Source organism: Anoplopoma fimbria, chromosome 3, assembly GCF_027596085.1.
Source record: "Anoplopoma fimbria isolate UVic2021 breed Golden Eagle Sablefish chromosome 3, Afim_UVic_2022, whole genome shotgun sequence".
In the NCBI taxonomy this organism is placed as follows: Eukaryota; Metazoa; Chordata; class Actinopteri; order Perciformes; family Anoplopomatidae; genus Anoplopoma; species Anoplopoma fimbria.
The window spans coordinates 12,771,935-12,791,708 of record NC_072451.1 but is presented as its reverse complement, the minus strand read 5'-3'; positions in this window follow the sequence as shown (position 1 = coordinate 12,791,708).

Genomic DNA, 19,774 nt, shown 5'->3' with positions numbered 1-19,774 from the left:
AAGATTTTGCTAGATCGTCATGAAGTAGCATATGGACTTGTTGCTTAGCTGATTTATCTGATTCAGCAGACGGACATTTGTGACTGTAAGAGAGAAGAGGGGGAAGTGGAAGTCTCCTTTGGACCGCTATGGAGAAGTGTTTCCGCTTGTGCGTGTGCTGCTGTAGACTGTTGCTGCTGTTTCTTCTGCACTCTGCCTGCCGTCCATCACCCAGCTTCTACTCACCTGCCCTTCTGAATAGTCCATGGATTTGTGAGTACTGACAAACTTGCAAGTGCTCTTTTGGTTAATGCTTGTGTGAACAAGTGAAGCGGCCACAACAGTTTTAGGCCTCAACGCTCTCAAGCCACTACTCAGGCCTGCAACGGGGTTTTTGGTTATAGTTTGGTTAAAGCTGTAGAGTGAGTGTATGTGTGAGAGAGTGTGGGTTCACAATGTATTGATTGTCACATGTTAAAGATGTTATTAATATGTCTATTTACATTCATTTTATGAGTCATCTGCAATAATATTGTTTGTTGTACCTGCTCTAATAAATACCAAACATTGTGTGTTAAGGCATTTAAAGTATATTTGGTTTATCAAAGTTCATCACAAATAAGCTAATTCATGTTTTGGTAATAACTGTTTAAAACAAGATAAAAGGACTTAATAGAAGGCAAAGACCTTCTATTTGACTTCCTTAATTCTATTGGAGGCACCGCCAGTCATTTCAGTTTTCAGAATAAGACGTACTTAAATAATTGATAAGAACAGGTAATAGCGCCATTAGGTTTAAAACTGTACCCAGGACCCCGCCCATAGTACTACTACACCTGGCAGATTAACGTAATACTATATAGCTACATGGGATGGGTGTTACACCTGGATGTGAAAAATTAGCTGAATACATGAATATTAGTAATTAGTTGAATTATATATTAATCAGATCTGATAAGTTATCTATGACCGGAAGAAAGCTGATAAAAAGGAAACAGTGAGCAGCAAAATAGCTATTGAGCCAAAACACCATCACCAGTTACATGCATGTATCGAGAATGTGGGCAGGTATGATTACGAAATAATTTAGATGCTTAACGATGCAATAATTAACAGATCCCACGATGCTGCTGCTGCAATAAATGCGAAACCACCAGACAAGTCTGCCTTTGATTGTTTTTTTGGCGATTAAGATGAGAGAACAGAGAGTGATATACGGGAGAGGAAAAGGTAGAAGAAGGGGGGTAAACACCCTGGGAAGGGCCCTGATTGGATTTGAACCCGAGCTTGTAAGGTAAGACTCAGCCTTGGTGCATTGGGTGCTCTACAATTTGAGCCATCTCGGGCTCCAACTTTTTTTTTTCTTTGTGATCCTACCATCCCCTGAAAAGATTTGTGCTGCATCTATTGTGACACGATTACTGTGACAAATCTGATCACAGACGGACAACCATACAGACAGATAGACAAGCAACTGGCAAAGTACTAAAGACCGAAGTTGCTTCCAGGACGGCATTTTTCCCATGATGACGCACAAGGTGAAAACAATACCAGCCACACACTAAGGCATTTACGGAGCGAGCCCTTCACTGGCACATGAAAAGTTGATATGATGACTTGAGTAGCAGCTAAATGTGTGATGCTATCGCATGAATTGTGAAGAGGAATGCTCACATGGACGAATGCTGAAAACTGATTTAGGCACGAGAAAAAGACTTTGTGTTTCCGTTGCCGGCCCCGGACTTGAGAGCTTCTGCTGTCACACAATGCAGATTTCATCAAATCTGGAGTAGAGGGAGGCCAGAGTCTGAGAACCATTGACCGTGAAATCCTTCAAAAGCCTGCGGATGGACATATCGTTCCAACTTCAGAGTTAAAAGAAATCCACCGGCACACCATGGAAGAGAGTTGCCGTTGTGCAAACTGGGCATGCTAATTATGGTTTGTGATGAGGTCAGCAATGAGGACACTTGCTTGAATGAAGCTGGCGGCATCCTGCTTAAGGACTTTATGAGCTGCGCTATGGATAAGACAGGTACATTCAGGCACGAATGAGAACCTTACAAGTTATACATTTTTTGCCAAGACAATTTCTGCAAGTTTCATATAAGTGAGCCTGCAGAGGGCTTTCATGGAACAGGAACGTGTGATTGTAGGTTGTAAGGGCATATAGATTTAGTAACATGGCAAACACTGGATATTCCTATACCTTGTTGGAGAGGAATGATAATTGAAACCCGCTACACTACTACATGCTATTACAGAATTTATGGTAATAGTTCCCCGTTGAGCCAGAGACGGCAAGAGAATGAAACTATGTCAAATCTACTGACAAAGCAGTCTGACCATATTTATCCAATTGAGAAGACAGTTCGGGTGCGACCATTTAATGAATGTCTTTACATTGATTGATGAGCGGCTTGAAGTGGAATAAATGCGAAGCTCATGAGGCTGCTGCAACGAGGAGCCGGACGCCGGTGAGACAGAAACTGAAGGATTTTCGGCCATTTGGCCTGCATGGATAGTTTGCGCGATTCAGCCGGAGACTGCATGTTGCCAATCAGGTTTTTACCTGCACAGAGTGACCCGGAGTAGCTGGTGAGATTCCCAGGTAGGGAAACAAGAGGAAGAATATGTTTTCTCCTCTGCTGAGGAAACGGAACGTTGGCTTGCTCCTACAAACAAGACTGGAAAAGGGTAATGTGGACATTTGCCAATCTCGTCGGTTCGTTATAAAAAGGCACAGAAACTTGGCTGATGGAGAGCGCGCTTAACAGCAACATAAATGTACTGAAGGTAGCGAGACAATCATATTAAAAAAAAGGCAGCAAGATGATAGGCTAACGATGTAATGTTTTGTTATTGGATGGAGACCAGTTGATGTAAACAGCTACTGATATCGTGATTGATAGCCCGCAATGACAGCAAGGATATTACGAGTGAGCATGCGTGAGAGGAGTGAGGGGCAGATGTATGAGAAATAAATTACAAGACTAGGCATGCAAGAGTATAGTCTTCCTCAACTTCCTTAACTTATCCTAGAGCTTCGTTTGGCAACAAACAACACTGTGGAGCATTTAACAACTAAAGAGACAGCTAGTTTTCAGTTGGTGGGGACCAAAAAAGAGCTAAAAGCTGAATGATTAATGCACCTACGTTCATTACATGGACAGATACAAGATTCGAAATGATTGCTAATGTTGCTGTGTGTTAACTGGTTGTGTAAACCGACATTTATCATCAAGCTGTCATTGATGTGCCTGTGTTGATTGGTAGTGTGTAATAATTGTAACTTTTTTCTGGCCTGACAATAATTTAAAGATGTTGCTGGGCAGTGTAAGCACAAACTCACACACATTTTGGACTGTTCCTCTTCTTGTTTTGACCAAAAAACCAACTCTTTTCAAGGAGTTTAGGAAAGGCAGGGGGAGACTGCCTTTGAAAAATGCTCAGGAAATAGCATTTACCAAAGACTTATCTTTGTAAAATATGTTTTAAGGATTGCTTATGTGTTAGATTGTGGCATTTAACTCTTCAGACAATTAAATAACCTCTGCAAGTTAAATGATGTATCAATTCCCGTTTCATGTCGTATATGGGGAGGGGCTATTAGGTGGCAGGTGTTTGGTGCTCCTAGGGTGATTTCAGTTTGAGGATGCCTCATTCAATTCCGAAATTTTGCAAATGACTGCATAAGGTTGGAGGCTTGGCAATCTTACTTTTCTGACTGTCTCAAAAGCCTGTCATTGAAACAGGAGTTGCTGCTTTTAAAGCCTCATAAGGAAATTATCATGAATTAATTTCATATTTATCAGCAAGACTGAGCCATACTAAGCTGAAATGAAGCATGGCCTTAGTTTTGGCTGTGCACTGAATCACAAAACATGCTCAATCAGGAAAATTTGGCAATCTTGATAAACTGACAATGTAGCTCCTCGCTATATTTGACATTGGCATCCATTTCCTTGTGTATTACAGTGTTGCTCAGTGCTATGTGTGTACTGGGTTCCACTGTGCTACTGTTTAGCCTGTTAGGTTTCAATTTCGAGAGCAAAACATATTAGGACATTCACATTTGACTGTGTAAGTTTAATGGTTTGCTTCCATTCTGGGTACAATCTTTGTCTGAGGCTATTTTTGCTATTAATTAGTTTTAACTCATCTTTATTGTTTTAAGTTTGATGGACATATTCAAATTTTGCAAGCGCATTGCCTGGTGCAGAGTGTGATGACACTGTGTGGGTGTCTTCAAGTGCCCCCCGCTATTTTGGTGCTGATTAATAAATAGACTCTCAGCCAATAACATAAACACTCTCATAGCTCTAAAACAGTTAAGCTAAGCACAGTGATGCATGTCGACAACAGCTAAACAAAGAAAAGATGCCTCTCCAGGAAATCATATAGCTGCCTGGAAGGTAGAATGCAGTGAACCCACATCACCATAAATCTGCAGTCAGAAGCAGATGGTTTGGGGTTTTATTACAGTTAATTGGTACAATGGCGATAGAAAAAAATTATACAAAAGGTTGTTGAAACCATTTATATGGTGGTGTCCATCCCACACTCCAGTTTTAATTCTACTGTATGTCACATCATTAATGGTCACCTCAATGACAAAGGAATGCATTAAAGGAATAAAATGTGAAATTAAAAAAAAAAATTGATGGAGGCAATGACACACAGGATTAATTGACCCTGGTAATCCAACTTTCACTCATAAGCAGCAGAATTACCAAGTTAAAACTGATCTTGCTGTTGAGTGAACAGGTGTGTGTCCTTATTCCGTTGGTTCCTGATATCATTTGAACATGATGGAATCAAGGTAAACACAGTTTACTAGGCTTTCTGATGCAGGCATTCTCAGATCAGAGGCTGCAGATTTATCAACACTGCTCCCTTCAGATAGCTGCAAGGATTTAATTAACTGAAGATGCTTTTCATACAGAATAATAATAACGTCCCGTACTATAACAATATAACAGACTGTACTGTCAGTTTCTATGTCAGATGTTCTATTAAAGTCTGAGATATGTGTATTAGAGATGATCATGGCTGACCAGCAGTCCCAAATAGGCCTCCAACAGGGATTCTGTCTGCTGGAAATCAGCCCGATAAGCCTTAAAATTTAAGATAGTCTTTGAAGGTTTTCAAAAAACATAAGCGAGGACTGAATGATGAATCACAAGTGCTTTATTTGAAACCAAAAGCCATACAGTTTGGCTGCAGGGAGAGAGAAAGCAAGTCATGGACAAGTAAGTTTTCTTCTCTCTGCAGCACTGGCTGTTGGTCTCTTTGAGTCGGCAGTGCAGCTCTGAGAGATTTATCCATTCATTTGTTGTGGCTACGCTTGAATGCACCCAACAACACACCATTTCTATTTTATTCTACTAGTCTTTCACTCTGCTGGGTGGCTCAACAGAATTATGTCCCCAACGATAATTATCAATCAAAATTATGGTCTAAAAAAATGGAGGCAGAGGAAATTGCTTATTAGGATGTCAAGCGAAAACAGGACCCCAAAAACTTGTGTAATAAGAGTGAGAGGTGAGTGAAGCAAGATGAGATATAAGATTTGCATCTGTACAGTGTAAGCCATGTTGGTTTCCAGTCAACTTATGGTAACAAACTGTGCCGGCCTTCAAACCTTTTGAAAAACAAATGAATGTTTTAAATAGGTTCTACATCCTCATACTCTTGAAAACATCATATCCGTCAAGTGTTTGGCTATAATTTACCCGTATGTCAATCATGTCTGTGAGATGAAGTGGAAATTAAAAAGTGAATCTGAATAGCAGGGCATGAAGGGGGTTGAGCAACATTTCAGCCCTACGTCTGTGTCTCCACGGGATCAATCCGACACAGTATCAAACAATCAATGTAGTTACGCATGTAAGGCCATAGACAACAAGCATATAAATACTATTCAAGCTCTGCCTACGCATGGATAGCTAGAGTGAGCCATAACATAGCCTGTGAAGAGAGCTGGAAGGACTGATTTAGAAACATCTGTGTTTTGAGGCACACAAGACAGAAGACTGAAAATTGCAGTTAAATCACCTATGTAGAAATGCTGTTAGTCTGCACAATGTTCTGAAGTGGGTATTATTCTTGCTTAAATGTAGTACAGGTAAAATGACCCAGGGTATGTTTGTACAATGGGTCGTATGGCAGCATCCAAAGGCAAAAGTGTTGAGTTGGGGGAAAAGCCGGCTGTCAAGAGATGAGTAAAATGCCATAATTGTTCAAATGGGGATAACTGCACAATTCAGGACAACCTCTCCTTGAAGGGTTAATGGTGTTACAACTGTATGTACGTACACAAAAAGTGCCTACTGCCTTAATCTGCATATCTGTCTGTGACAGCCTATATAATCTGTCTAGGAATAACATAACTTTAAACCTTTAAAAAAAATAGAAATTATAAAATGGCAGAGAGCCCCTAAACAGCTTCCCCAAAGTAACCCAGACTGGTTACACAAAACATCCTCAACTAGCCAGCCAAGACAAAGGATAACTATAAACAGAGCTGAATCAAGGAGCTATCAAAAACAAAAGTTCAGCAGTAGCAAGGCTCACAACAACAACAACAGAAGCAGGTCGGAAAGGAGGATTAAAGAAAGATGTCATTGAGGACAAAAGATGAAACATAAAAACACATTAAACCAGAGGAATGCAAGCAGATAGTATATTACAAAGCTGGTTTATTCAGAAACCATTTATTGTTATTTTGTTACTAAAGCTCCGGACGGCGAGGCCTCACTGACTGACTCGGGGGGCCTCCTGGATGTGTCTGTCCGGGGTCTTTGTCCTGGAGGGCTGGTCCGGGTGCTGTCGATAATAATAATAATATCTTTATTTTATATTGCGCTTTTCAGATACCCAAAGTCGCAGATTACAAAGTCATAGAGGGGGGGGGTAATTACAGACAGGGGGACAGTACAAGCAGGACACATTTACATTTACAGGCAAAGAAGGGGGGGGTATTACAGACAGGGGGGACAGCACAAGCATACACAGCACAGGCAGAAAAAAACAGAGTTATTGAGATGTAACAGGGGGTAGAAGTGTAGGCAGTTGGGTAATGGTGGCTAGGGATAGGGAAGATCATAGGCTTGGGTGAAGAGGTATGTTTTGAGGCGGGACTTGAATGTTGTGAGTGAGGGAGAGTGGCGAACAGATTGGGGGAGGGAATTCCAGAGTCGGGGTGCTGTGCGTGAGAATGCTCTGTCGCCAAAAGTTTTTAATCGGGATGTTGGTGTAGTCAGGGTGAGAGTGGAGGAGGAACGGGTGGCTCGGGAGGGGCGGTGGGGGAGGAGGAGGTCAGACAGGTAGGGGGGGGCTAGGTGGTGAAGAGCTTTGAAGGTGAGGAGGAGTATTTTGAAGTTGATGCGCTGCTTGATGGGGAGCCAGTGGAGAGAGTGGAGAACGGGAGTGATGTGTTCACGGGACCGGGTGTGGGTGAGGAGGCGGGCAGCAGAGTTTTGGACCATTTGGAGTCTATGGAGGGAATGGGAGGAGATGCCAGTAAGGAGGGAGTTGCAGTAGTCGAGGCGAGAGGAGATGAAGGCATGGATGAGGGATTCAGCAGCAGGGGGGAGGCAGTGTCTGATTTTGGCGATGCGGCGGAGGTGGAAATATGAGGTCTTGACGATGTGGCTGACATGGGGAGTGAAGGTAAGGGTGGGGTCCATGATGACACCGAGATTGCGTACCAGGGTGGAGGGGGTGATGGTTGAGGAGTCGATGGTGAGTGAAATGGGACCAGTTTTATTGAGAGTGGATTTGGTGCCAATGAGGAGGAGCTCAGTTTTGTCACTGTTCAGTTTGAGGAAGTTGTGAGTTAGCCAAGTTTTTATTGTGGAGATGCAAGTTTCGATGTGGGTGAGGGGAGGATTTTGGGGGATTTGGTGGTGACGTATATCTGGGTGTCATCGGCGTAGCAGTGGAAGTCCAGGGTGAGTTGGCGGAGGATGTGACCAAGGGGGAAGAGGTAGCAGATGAAGAGGAGGGGGCCGAGGACTGATCCCTGGGGGACCCCTGCGTAACTGGGGAGAGGGTGGATGAGTGACCGGAGAGGGAGATGAACTGTTGCCTGTTTGTGAGGTATGATGTGAGCCAGTCAAGTGCAGAGCCCTCAACACCCAGTTGGCGCAGCCTTTGTAGGAGGATGGAATGGTTAATAGTGTCAAAGGCTGCGCTGAGGTCTAGTAGTAACAGGATGTTGAGGGCACCGGAGTCTGCAGAGGTGAGGAGATCATTGAGTACTTTGACCAGGGCTGTTTCAGTGCTGTGAAGTGGACGGAAACCAGATTGGAGGGGTTCGTAGAGGTTGTTTGACTGGAGGTGGGTGTGGAGTTGGGCGGCGACAATGCGTTCAAGTGTTTTGGAGAGGAACGGCAGGTTGGAGATGGGGCGGTAATTGGAGAGGTTGGCGGGGTCGAGGGTGGGTTTTTTGAGGATGGGGGTGATGGAGGCCAGTTTGTAAATGGAAGGAACATGGCCAAGGGATAGAGACTGATTGAAGAGGGTGGTGAGATGGGGGATGAGAGCAGGGAGGCAGGCCTTGGTTAGGGTCGTTGGGAGGGGGTCAAGAGAGCAGGTGGTGGTTTTAGAGGCAGTGATGATGTCTAAGATGTGAGAGGAGTCAACAGGGGAAAAGGCGGTGAGGGGAGGGGAGGGTGGGTGGTCAGGGAGAGGGGGGGGGGTCAGGGGTGGGGGGTGATAGAGTTGATGGCGACGGCAGTCAGGGAGCTGTTGATTTTGGAGATTTTGTCATTGAAGGCAAGAAGGAAAGAGTTGCAGAGGTCAGGGGAGGAGGGTGGTGTGGTGTCCAGTGGCTGGAGCAGCTTGTTGACGGTGGCGAACAGGGTGCGGGGGTTCCGGTGAGAGCTGTTGATGAGGGTGGAGAGGTGGGCAGATTTGGCGGCTTGGAGAGCATCACGGTAGGAGGAGATGTGTTGCTTGTAGGCTTCGGCGTGGACAGTGAGGCGGGTTTTTTTGAGGAGTCGTTCCAGTTGGCGGCCCGTCTGCTTCATGGTGCGGAGTTCAGGGGTGTACCAGGGGGCAGGGTTGGTGTATGAGACAGAGGAAGTTTTCCAGGGGGCAAGAGAATCGAGAGAGTCGGAGAGGGTGGTGTTTAGCATGGCAGCATAGTCATCGGGGGAAGAGGGGGCGGAGTCAGGGGGGAAAGCAGAGGATATGAGCTGGGAGAGCGTGAGGGGGTTGACTGACTTGATGTTGCGGTAGGTAATGGTGCGTTTTATGGGGTTGTGGGGCGAGGGTAGGGGGGCGGAAAAAAGGATGCAGAGATGATCAGAGAGTGAGAAGGGGAGGGGGTGGGGGTTGGATATGGGTAGGAGAGAGGAACAAACTAAGTCCAGAGTGTGGCCTTTGGTATGGGTGGGGAAGTCGATGTATTGGGTGAGGTGGAAGCAGTCCAGGAGAGAGAGGAAGTCAGACGTCAGTGGGGCGTTAGGGCAGTCAATGTGGATGTTGAAGTCACCAGTGAGTAGGAGGCGGGAAGAGAGAGAGGATGCGATGGTGAGGAGGTCAGACATGTCAGTGAGAAAAGAGGGGTGGGGCTTTGGGGGACGATAGATTAGAATGGCGGTGATAGAATTGGGGAGGGAGAGAGCGAGGTATTCAAATGATGAGATGGATGGAAGGTTGAGGTTCAGTTCAGTGATGGATGTAGATTTTTTGTGTATGACAGCAAGACCTCCCCCACGCCCGGAGAGGCGGGGTTTGGCAGTGTACCTGTAGTTGAATGGAGTGGCTTGGTTGAGAGCGTAGAAGTCCAGGGGCTGTTGCCATGTTTCACAGAGGAAAAGCAGGTCAATGTTGTTGTCGAGTAGCAGTTCAAGTATAATAGGTGATTTGTTGGAGAGGGAACGGCAGTTCAGCAGTGCAAGGGAGATGGATGGGGGCGCAGGGGTGGGGTGGCGGAGGTTGCTGAGGTTGGCAGTGCGGCTGGTGGGGGCGACGGGGGCGAACACTAGTCCAGAGTGAGGGGATAGGTGAGCCATCTTTGGAGTGTTGGTTGTGAGAGAGCCCAGAGCGCCGGTGGATGTAACGGGGCCAGCGAAGGATCCCAGCTGAGCTAGCTGCAGAGGCAGCAGCAGCTGGGAGACGGTAGTTGTGGTTGAGGAGGTGAAGGTCAGCAGCAGTGTAGGTGAGTGGACGAGAAGTTGGTGGCGTAGTGGTAGTCTGTCCAAGGAGGAGATGTAACGTAGCAGCAAATGAGAATAATCCGTTTAGTAAACTGGCGGTGGCTAGAAGCTGGTTAGCTAGAAGCTGGTGGGCATGGAGTTGAGGGAAAGCGGCAGTGGACCGGGTGTTGAAGTTGGTGGAGTGGGTGGCGTTGGTTGCCCCAGACCGTGTCTGCACGGCAGGTAGGACCCGCAATGCCATGGCGGGCCTCAGCAGGCTGTAGCAGGCGAGCTGAGAGGGAGTGGAGGCTAGATAGCCAGACAACCGAGCCCAGATCACGCAGTCCACACACTCGAAGCCGGGAGAAAACAGATGAGTCCAGTGATGAGGTGAGTCCGGAGATGGAGAAAGTTAATCCAGCTGCTAGCTAGCTGGCTAACGCAGTAGATGGTCCAGGAGTGAGGGAGGAAAAGAGTAAAAACGGGTGCAGCAATGACCGATGAAGTTGAAGGAATACGGATATGTAGACGGATATGTAGACGGGAACAAAACAAAACACTAGAAACGACTAACGACTAACAAAACACGAACGATTGGGACAGAAGCGGCAGTCAACAAACTAGACGCCAGCGTTGCTCTAGCCCAATGTCTAATGACAGGAGGAGTCACTCAATACATGCTACAGAGCTGCTAAACTGGAACACCGATAGCGAGCAGATCAGGTCGCATGTTACATGTGGGGGCGGCCATCTTCGATGGAAGGCAGCGATGAGACGAGGGTCACAAATGTGCCGAGCTGGAACCCAGGACCTCTCCTCATGGCCGTATCCCTCCCAGTCCACCAGGTATTGGAGGCCCCGACCCCAGCGGTGAGAGCGAAGCAGGCGATGAATGGTGTAGACAGGACCTCCTTTGATGAGGTGAGGAGGCGAAGGAAGGGGAACAGCAGGCACCAAGGCGCTCTCCCGAACCGGTTTCACTGAGGGACGAACAGGCAGTTCGGAGGACAGGCGCTGGGGCCGGCTTGACCCTCAGTTGCGGCCCTCACTGATTCCTCAATCACCCAGGTGAGGGCCGCGATTAGGCAGGAGTCCGGAAGGATGGAGAAGGAGCCTGAGGCAGGTTCCTCCTCCCCCTGGAACTGACGGGAGAGGGCATCAGGCTTGACATTGTGGGACCCGGGGCGATGAGACAGGGTGAAATTGAATCGTGTGAAGAAGAGGGACTACTTGGCCTGTTGGGAATTAAGTCTCTTGGGCGGTGCGGATGTATTCTAAGTTTTTGTGGTCGGTCCAAACCAGGAATGGAAGTTTGGTCCCCTCCAGCCAGTGACGCCACTCCTCCAGGGCCAGCTTCACTGCTAGCAATTCTCGGTTCCCGATGTCATAGTTCCTCTCGGCAGGAGAGAGCCGCCGGGAGAAAAAGGCGCAGGGATGCAGTTTCTGATCGGAAGCGGAGCGTTGGGACAGGACGCCCCCAACCCCCACGTCGGAGGCATCCACCTCCACCACAAACTGCCGGTCTGGGTCAGGAACTTGGAGGATGGGTGCCGAGGTGAATCTGGTCTTGAGGGTTTGGAAGGCCTCCCCGGCGGCAGGAGTCCAGAGAAAGGGAATCTTGGAGGATGTGAGGGCGGTGAGAGGGGAAGCGACTGAGCTGTAGCTTCTGATGAACCTTCGGTAGAAGTTGGCAAACCCCAGGAAGCGTTGAAGCTGCTTGCGGGAGTCTGGGACGGACCAGGAAGTGACGGCGGCAACCTTAATGGGGTCCATTTTGATGTTGCCGTTGGATACAATGTATCCCAGGAACGAAACGGTGGGAACGTGAAACTCGTATTTTTCTGCCTTTACGTACAGGGAGTTCTCCAAGAGGTGTTGCAGGACGGACTGTGTTCTTCTTTAGTCTTGGAGAATATCAGGATGTTGTCGAGATAGACGAAGACATGTCGATCCAACATGTCCCGGAGCAAGTCGTTTACCAGGGCCTGGAAGACGGCTGGAGCGTTAGTTAACCCGAAGGGCATCACCAGATACTCATAGTGCCCCTTCGGTGTGTTGAATGCCGTCTTCCACTCATCCCCTTCTCTGATCCGGACCAGGTGATAGGCGTTGCGAAGGTCGAGCTTAGAGAAGATGGTGGCACCTTGGAGTAGTTCGAAGGCTGTCGTGATGAGGGGTAATGGGTAACGGTTCTTTACTGTGATGTCATTCAAGCCCCGGTAGTCGATGCAGGAGATGATGAGGGGCGGATGAGACCAGCAGCCAGAGAGTCATTGATGTATTTGTCCATCGCCTCCCTTTCAGGAGCGGACAGAGAGAATAGACGTCCCTTAGGGGGGAACGTACCAGGATGAAGGTCGATAGCGCAGTCATATGGACGGTGGGGAGGCAGTGCCATGGCTTTCGATTTATTGAATACCTCCTTGAAGTCCAGGTATTCAGCCGGGACCCCCGTGAGCAAGACCTTGTGGTGCGGCGGCTTGCTTCAGGCAGACGAGATGACAGGAGGGACTCCAGCCCCGGAAAGCCCCCGTAGCCCAGTCAATATGGGGGTTGTGTCGTCGTAACCACGGATACCCCAGAATGAGGGGAATACGGGGGGATTGCAATATGTGAAAACTGATGGTTTCATGATGGTTGCCGGACAGAAGCATGTGGACTGGGACGGTTTGATGCATGACGGTCCCCAGGAGATGACCGTCGAGGGCGCTGGCAGGGACCGAGCGAGGGAGTGGTATCCGGTCAATCCTCAGCTGTAGAACGAGTCCCTCGTCCATGATGGATAGCGTCTGCTCCGGAGTCCAGGAAGGTGGAGATAGTCTGGGAACTCCCGGGTAGGAGTAATTTGGCGTGGAAAAGGGGCCTCTGGCAAAGGAGGGTCGGGAAACGGCTCGGCTCACCAGCTCCTCCTTAACTACTAGCAAGCCTGGGCTTGTAAGCGTCGCACTGAGCGGCCATATTCCACGAGCTAAGCCGCGCCTTGGTTCGGAAGTCAATGGCATAATCCGTGACGGTTTGATTACCTTGTTGGAGCCCCAACAATCCACCGGTGGAAACCACTCCGAAAACCTTGCGTAGTTCCTCGGAGAAGGTCTGGAAGGAAGCGCAGGCGGGAGTTCGGCGGTCCCACTCCGCCATTCCCCACAGGCGGGCTCTCCCCGTTAGGTGGTTGATGGAATACGCCACTCTTGCTTCCTCGGTGGCGAAGGTGTATGGCTGTAACGTGAACAAAATATAGCAGTTCGTCAGAAAGGCGTTACAGCCCTCAGGCTCCCAAGCGTAACGGTGAACGCGCTGGTAACAGCTCCGGGTGAGTCGGAGCAGGTGTTGCCGCGAGAACCTGGGTGATGGCCGCCGTAAGTTGTTGAACCTGGTGCGTCAAGGCAGTCACAGCCTGTCCCTGGTTCACTAGGGTCTGGTGAACCTCTGCGGTGGTGGCGGCGAACTGGGTCTCGTGTCTCTGGATAGCCTCCTCCATAGACACGAACCGAGCCAGTGGCGAGGTGTCGTGTGCTGGATCCATGTTATGGCCAGATCGTACTGTCATGGGTGTGGTGTGGATCCAAATGCAGTACGACCGGGAGACAGAGTAACGTTCAAGGGCTTTATTCAAAGCAGAACACACAACGCTGGAAGGTCTGGCATGAATGCGGAGAACGATCTGGCAACGGGTGAATGAGTGAGTGTGGCATTTATACTGTGAGTGCTCAGGTGAGAGTGATTGCGCTGATGAGGTGGGTGTGGTGGACAGGTGCACAGCATAAGGCTGATTAGGTGAGTGAGGGAAAGTGTGGTGAGAGAGAAAACGAGGCTGGGCTGTGAGCTGGAGTGAACTGAGGGAAATAGAGTGCAGGAAGAGTGAACAGGCGTGACTGTGACACTCAGGGGGCTTTACAATCTGTACACAAACGACGTCCTCTGTCCCGGAACCCTCACATCGGCACAGGAAAACCTCCCCTAAAAAAACCTTTAATAGGGAGAAAAAAAGGAAGAAACCTATGGAAGAGCGACAGTTGAGGGATCCTTCTCCCAGGATGGACAGAAATGCAATAGATGTAATGCGTACAAAATGAACAACAACAGAGTTACAACCCATTCAATGTATATGAAAAGTTTATAATAAGAGTAGTAAGCAAAAATTAAGACTACTAATAATAACAGCAGCAATGAATATAGTAGAAAAACTATAATAATAAGGGCAGTCATGGTATAGGGAATAGTAATAGTAATGTGACTAATAATAATAATGGTAGTAGCAGGGCCACAGCAGGAGGCACGACCACGGTCCAGATATAACCACGATTCATGGAAACCTGCGAGGGGAGAAAGCACAAGGACTCCGGGGAAGAAGCAAAGTCAGTAATGGACATTAAAACATAAAGATAAAGAGGGAGAAGAGAAAAGATGAGCTCAGTGTATCCTATAGCAGCATATCTAGTGGCTGAACCAAGGCAAACCTGAGCCAGCCCTAACTATAAGTGCTATCAAAAAGGAAGGTCTTAAGCCTACTCTTAAACGTTTCTGCCCCTCGGACTGAAACTGGAAGTTGTTTACACAGAAGAGGAGCTTGATAACTGAAGGCTCTGGCTCCCATCCTACTGTTTAAACTCTAGAAAGCACAAGTAACCCTGCATTCAGGGAGCGCAGCTCTCGAGTTGGGAAATATGTAATTATAAGGTCCATTAATTAAGACAGTGCCTGGCCAATTAGAGCTTTGTAGGTGAAGAGAAGGATTTTAAATTATATTCTTGATTTAACAGGGAGCCAGTGCAGAGAAGCTAATATGATCTCTTTTCTTGGTTTGTGTTAGTACATGTGTTGCAGCATTCTGGATTTAAGAGACTTATTAGAGCAGCCTGATAATAAGGAATTGCCGTAATCTAGTCTAGAGGTAAGAAATGCATGAACTAGTTTTTCTGCATCGCTTTGAGACAGGATTTGCCTGATTTCCGAAATGTTATGTAGGTGAAAAAAGGCAGTCCTTAAAATGTGTTTTATCTGGGAGTTAAAGGACAGATCCGAATCAAAGATCACTCTGAGGTTCTTTACGGTTGTGCTGGATGCCAAGGCAATGCCATCTAGAGAAATAATATAGTTAGATACTGACTTTCAAAGTTTAGTTTAAAAAATTTAACTTCTGTTTTGTCAGTTTAACATCAGGAAGTTGCAGGTCATCCAGGTTTTTATGTCCTTAAGACATGCTGGAAGTTTAACGAACTGGTTTCGTCTGGCTTAATCGATAGATATAACTGGGTATCATCTGCATAACAATAAAAGTTTATTGAGTGTTTTCTGATAATATTCCCAAGAGGAAGCATATATAATGAGAATAAAATTGGTCCAAGAACAGGCCATTGTGGAACTCCATCGAGGTTTCATTATTTACATATACAAACTGAGATCGGTCTGATAAATACGACTTAAACCAGCTAAATGTGGTTCCTTTAATACAAATTCAATGCTTCAGTCTCTGTAATAAGATCTGATGGTCAATGGTGTCGAACGCAGTACTAAGGTCTAACAAGACAAGTACAGAGACAAGTCCTTTGTCTGATGCAATTAGAAGGTCATTGGTAATTTTCACCTGTGCTGTCTCTGTGCCACGATGCACTCTAAATCCTGACTGAAAATCCTCAAATAAACTATTGTTATGTAGAAAGTCACACAGCTCATTTGCGACTGCTTTCTTGAAGATCTTAGAGAGGAAGGGAAGGTTAGATATAGATCTTTAGTTAGCCAACACCTCTGGATCAAGAGTTTGTTTCTTAAGAAGAGGTTTAATTACAGTGAGTTTGAAGGCCTGTGGTACATGGGCCGTTAGTAAAGACAGATTGATAATTTCTAATATAGATTTGCTAACTAAAGATAAAACTTCCTTAAGCAGCCTTGTCGGAATCGAGTCTAAGAGACAGGTGGAAGGTTTAGACTTAGAAATAGTTAAAGTCAATTGTTGAAGGTCGATGGGAGAAAAGCCATCTAAATATATATCAGGTTCTACAGCTGGTTCTAAGGTTACTGTATTTGAGGATAGGTTGGTAGCGGTTGAGGGCAGGAGATTATTAATTTTGTCTCTAATAGTTAGAATATTATCATTAAAGAAGTTCATGAAGTCACTGCTACTGATGTTTATAGGACTACACGGCTCAACAGAGCTGTGACTCTCTATCAGCCTGTCTACAGTGCTGAAGAGAACCCTGGGGTTGTTCTTATTTTTCTCTATTAATGCTGAATAATAGGCTGCTCCAGCATTCCTTCTTATATATTTTAAGACTGTCTCGCCAGACTAAACAAGATTCTTCCAAATTGGTGGAGCGCCATATCATTTCAAGTTTTCGTGATGTTTGCTTTCATTTGTGTGTTTGAGGGTTATACCATGGAGCAAACCTCCTTTGTTTCATTATGTTCTTTTTTAAAGGGGCAAAAGAGTCTAGTGTCATTCGCAGTGAGCCTGCATCACTACCGACAAGATGTTCAATCTGGGACGGACTAAAGTTAGCGTAGGAGTCCTCTGTTATATTGAACAATGGTAATGAATTAAACGCTGATGGAATTGCTTCTTTAAATTAAGCTACAACACTTTCAGATAGACATCTAGTGTAGAAACATTTGCCTAATGGCATCCACTCCGGTTGTAAAAATTCTAAAGTTATTAGGTAATGGTCCGATAAAAGAGAGTTCTGTGGAAAGACTATTACATTTTCTCGTTTTAAGGACTAAACTTGATAAGAACTTTGAGAATTTAGATAGAAATGCATTATATGGACCTCAAACACGAAACACTATGGCAAATAGAAGTATTCCAGGTTTGGGAAAGATAAAGAATAGGGCTTTCAAATTAGTTCTAATTTAATTTAGTAACAGTTTTTTGGGGGTTTTGGGCGGGTAACTACTCTAATGGAAGCGCAGAGAAGTGTGTAAGACTGCAACTCTGCTTCCTGGTCTCAACTATGGAGACCAGGAGGCAGAGTTGCAGTCCGGGAATGCATTAGACTATGGCCCCTGGTTTAGCTAACTTCACGTTTCTAAATATAGAGCCTTTGGTGATCAAAGGTAGTTTCTCAGCAGATGTGTCGTTGAGCGGGGAAGTGGTTAGTGGTGAACCATGGCGCTTACTACTTAAGTTTTAAGTACATTTCTTAATTTTTATTAAGGTTATTATCTTAACCTTTCTCTGGCGCCGCGCGAGTGGCTGCGAGTGGCTGCCTCTTACAGCAGCTCCTGCTCACCTGTGAGCTTTTTCCTTTAAATTTGTGTTTTTTTGTTACTTTTCGTTATTTTTCTTTTACTTATTTAATTGTTTAAACTGAAGTGCACTATGGCAGCGAGACACGTACAGTTTGTCGCTGTCTATCTGTACTTTTCTGCACTCTTCACCTCCGTGCCCGGAGTCTCAGCCCGCAGCCATGGCCCCCTTTGTTTACAGCAGGGGTCAGCTGTTAGCGCTCCGGGACACGGCGCCGCTGCTGCCGGAGGAGAGACCCGAGGTTCCCCGTGAGCTGAGGAGGAGGAGACGGGGATGCCGTGCTGGGGCAGAACGTCGCGCCAGAAGCAGACGTTTTAAACCCGTCCTCCCCTCCATCATCATGGGAAACGTGAGGTCTCTCCCCAACAAGATGGACGAGCTCTCAGCACTGACTCGCCATCAGAAGGAATACCGGGAGTGTAGCGTCATGGTGTTCACAGAGACATGGCTAACCGAGCTGACTCCGGACACCAACGCTGCACTGGACGGGTTCCGCATCATCCGGGCAGACAGGACAGCGGAGAGCGGTAAGAGGAAGGGAGGAGGTCTGGCAGTGTTTGTGAATGATAGATGGTGTAACTCTGGGCACATCACTGTTAAGGAGCAGACCTGTACAGAGGACATTGAGCTGTTGGCCGTTAGCATGAGGCCGGTATATTTACCGAGGGAATTCTCGCACGTTATCACAATAGCTGCGTATGTTCCCCCCTCTGCTAACGGAGAAGCGGCCTGTGACGTCATACACTCGGCGACAAGCAGGCTGCTGACACAACATCCCAATGCCCTCCTCCTCCTCTCTGGTGACTTTAACCATGCCCCTCCGTCCTCCACTCTGCCCACCTTCACCCAGTACATCACCTGCCCCACCAGAGACAACAGAACCCTGGACCTACTGTATGCCAACACCAAGGAGGCATACACCTCATCACCCCTCCCTCCCCTGGGAAGATCTGACCACAACCTGGTGCACCTCCGGCCTGTGTACAAACCTCTTGTGCACAGGCAGCCAGCTGTGACCCGCACAGTCAAAAGATGGTCCGATGAAGCCGAGGAGGCTCTTAAGGACTGTTTCGACTCGACTGTGTGGGAAGTGTTCAGTGATGCCCATGGGGAGGACATCGAGGGTCTCACAGACACGATAACGGAATACATAAACTTTTGTGTGGAGAACACCGTACCCACCAGGACTGTACGGTGTTTTTCCAACAGCAAACCCTGGATCAATCCGGATATAAAGACCCTCCTCAAGGAGAAGAAGAGGGTCTTTAGATCAGGAAACAAGGAGGAGCTGAGGACTGTGCAGAGGGAGCTGAGGAGGAAGATAAGGGAGGGGAAAAATGTCTACAGGACGAAGATGGAGGATCAGCTGCAGCAGAACAACATCAGCGGAGTCTGGAAGAGCCTCAAGGCCATGTCTGGCCACAAGGGGCCCAACCAACAGCCTGTGGGGGACCAACAGTGGGTGAATGATCTGAACTTATTCTTTAACAGATTTGATCAGCTCAAGGCTCCTCAGATCCTGCGCAGACCAGCTGTGCAGGATAGTGGAGCACATCTTTAACTTGAGCTTGAAGCTGGGGAGGGTACCACAGCTATGGAAGACGTCCTGCGTGGTACCAGTCCCAAAGACCCCGGGGGCCAAGGACTTCAGCAGCTTCAGGCCGGTGGCTCTAACATCCCACCTGATGAAGACCCTGGAGCGGCTGGTCCTTGTGCACCTCCGCCCCCTGGTGATCTCATCTTTGGACCCTCTTCAGTTCGCCTATCAACCTGGCATCGGGGTGGATGACGCTGTCATCTACCTGCTACAAAGATGCCTTTCTCACCTGGAAAAGGCTGGAAGCACTGTGAGAGTCATGTTCTTCGACTTCTCCAGTGCCTTCAACACCATCCAGCCTTTGCTTCTGAGGGACAAGCTGGAGCAGACCGGGGTGGACCACCACCTCACTGCATGGATACTGGACTACCTCACCAACCGTCCACAGTATGTGAGGATAGGGGAGTGTGAGTCAGATCGGGTGTCCTGCAGCACGGGGGCCCCACAAGGAACCGTTCTGGCTCCATTCCTCTTCTCCATCTACACATCAGACTTCAAACATAACTCTGCTACCTGCCACCTGCAAAAGTTCTCTGACGACTCTGCAATCGTCGGCCTCATCTCCGCAGGCGATGAGAGGGAATACAGAGAACTGAACCAGGACTTCATGGGATGGTGCCGGCGGAACCGCCTCCAGATCAACTCTGGTAAAACCAAAGAGCTGGTGGTGGACTTCCGCCGGGGAAAACACTGTCCTCCGGAACCAGTGAACATCCAGGGACAGGACATTGAGATTGTGCAATCTTATAAGTACCTGGGTGTTCACTTGAACAATAAACTGGACTGGACTAATCACACTAACGCACT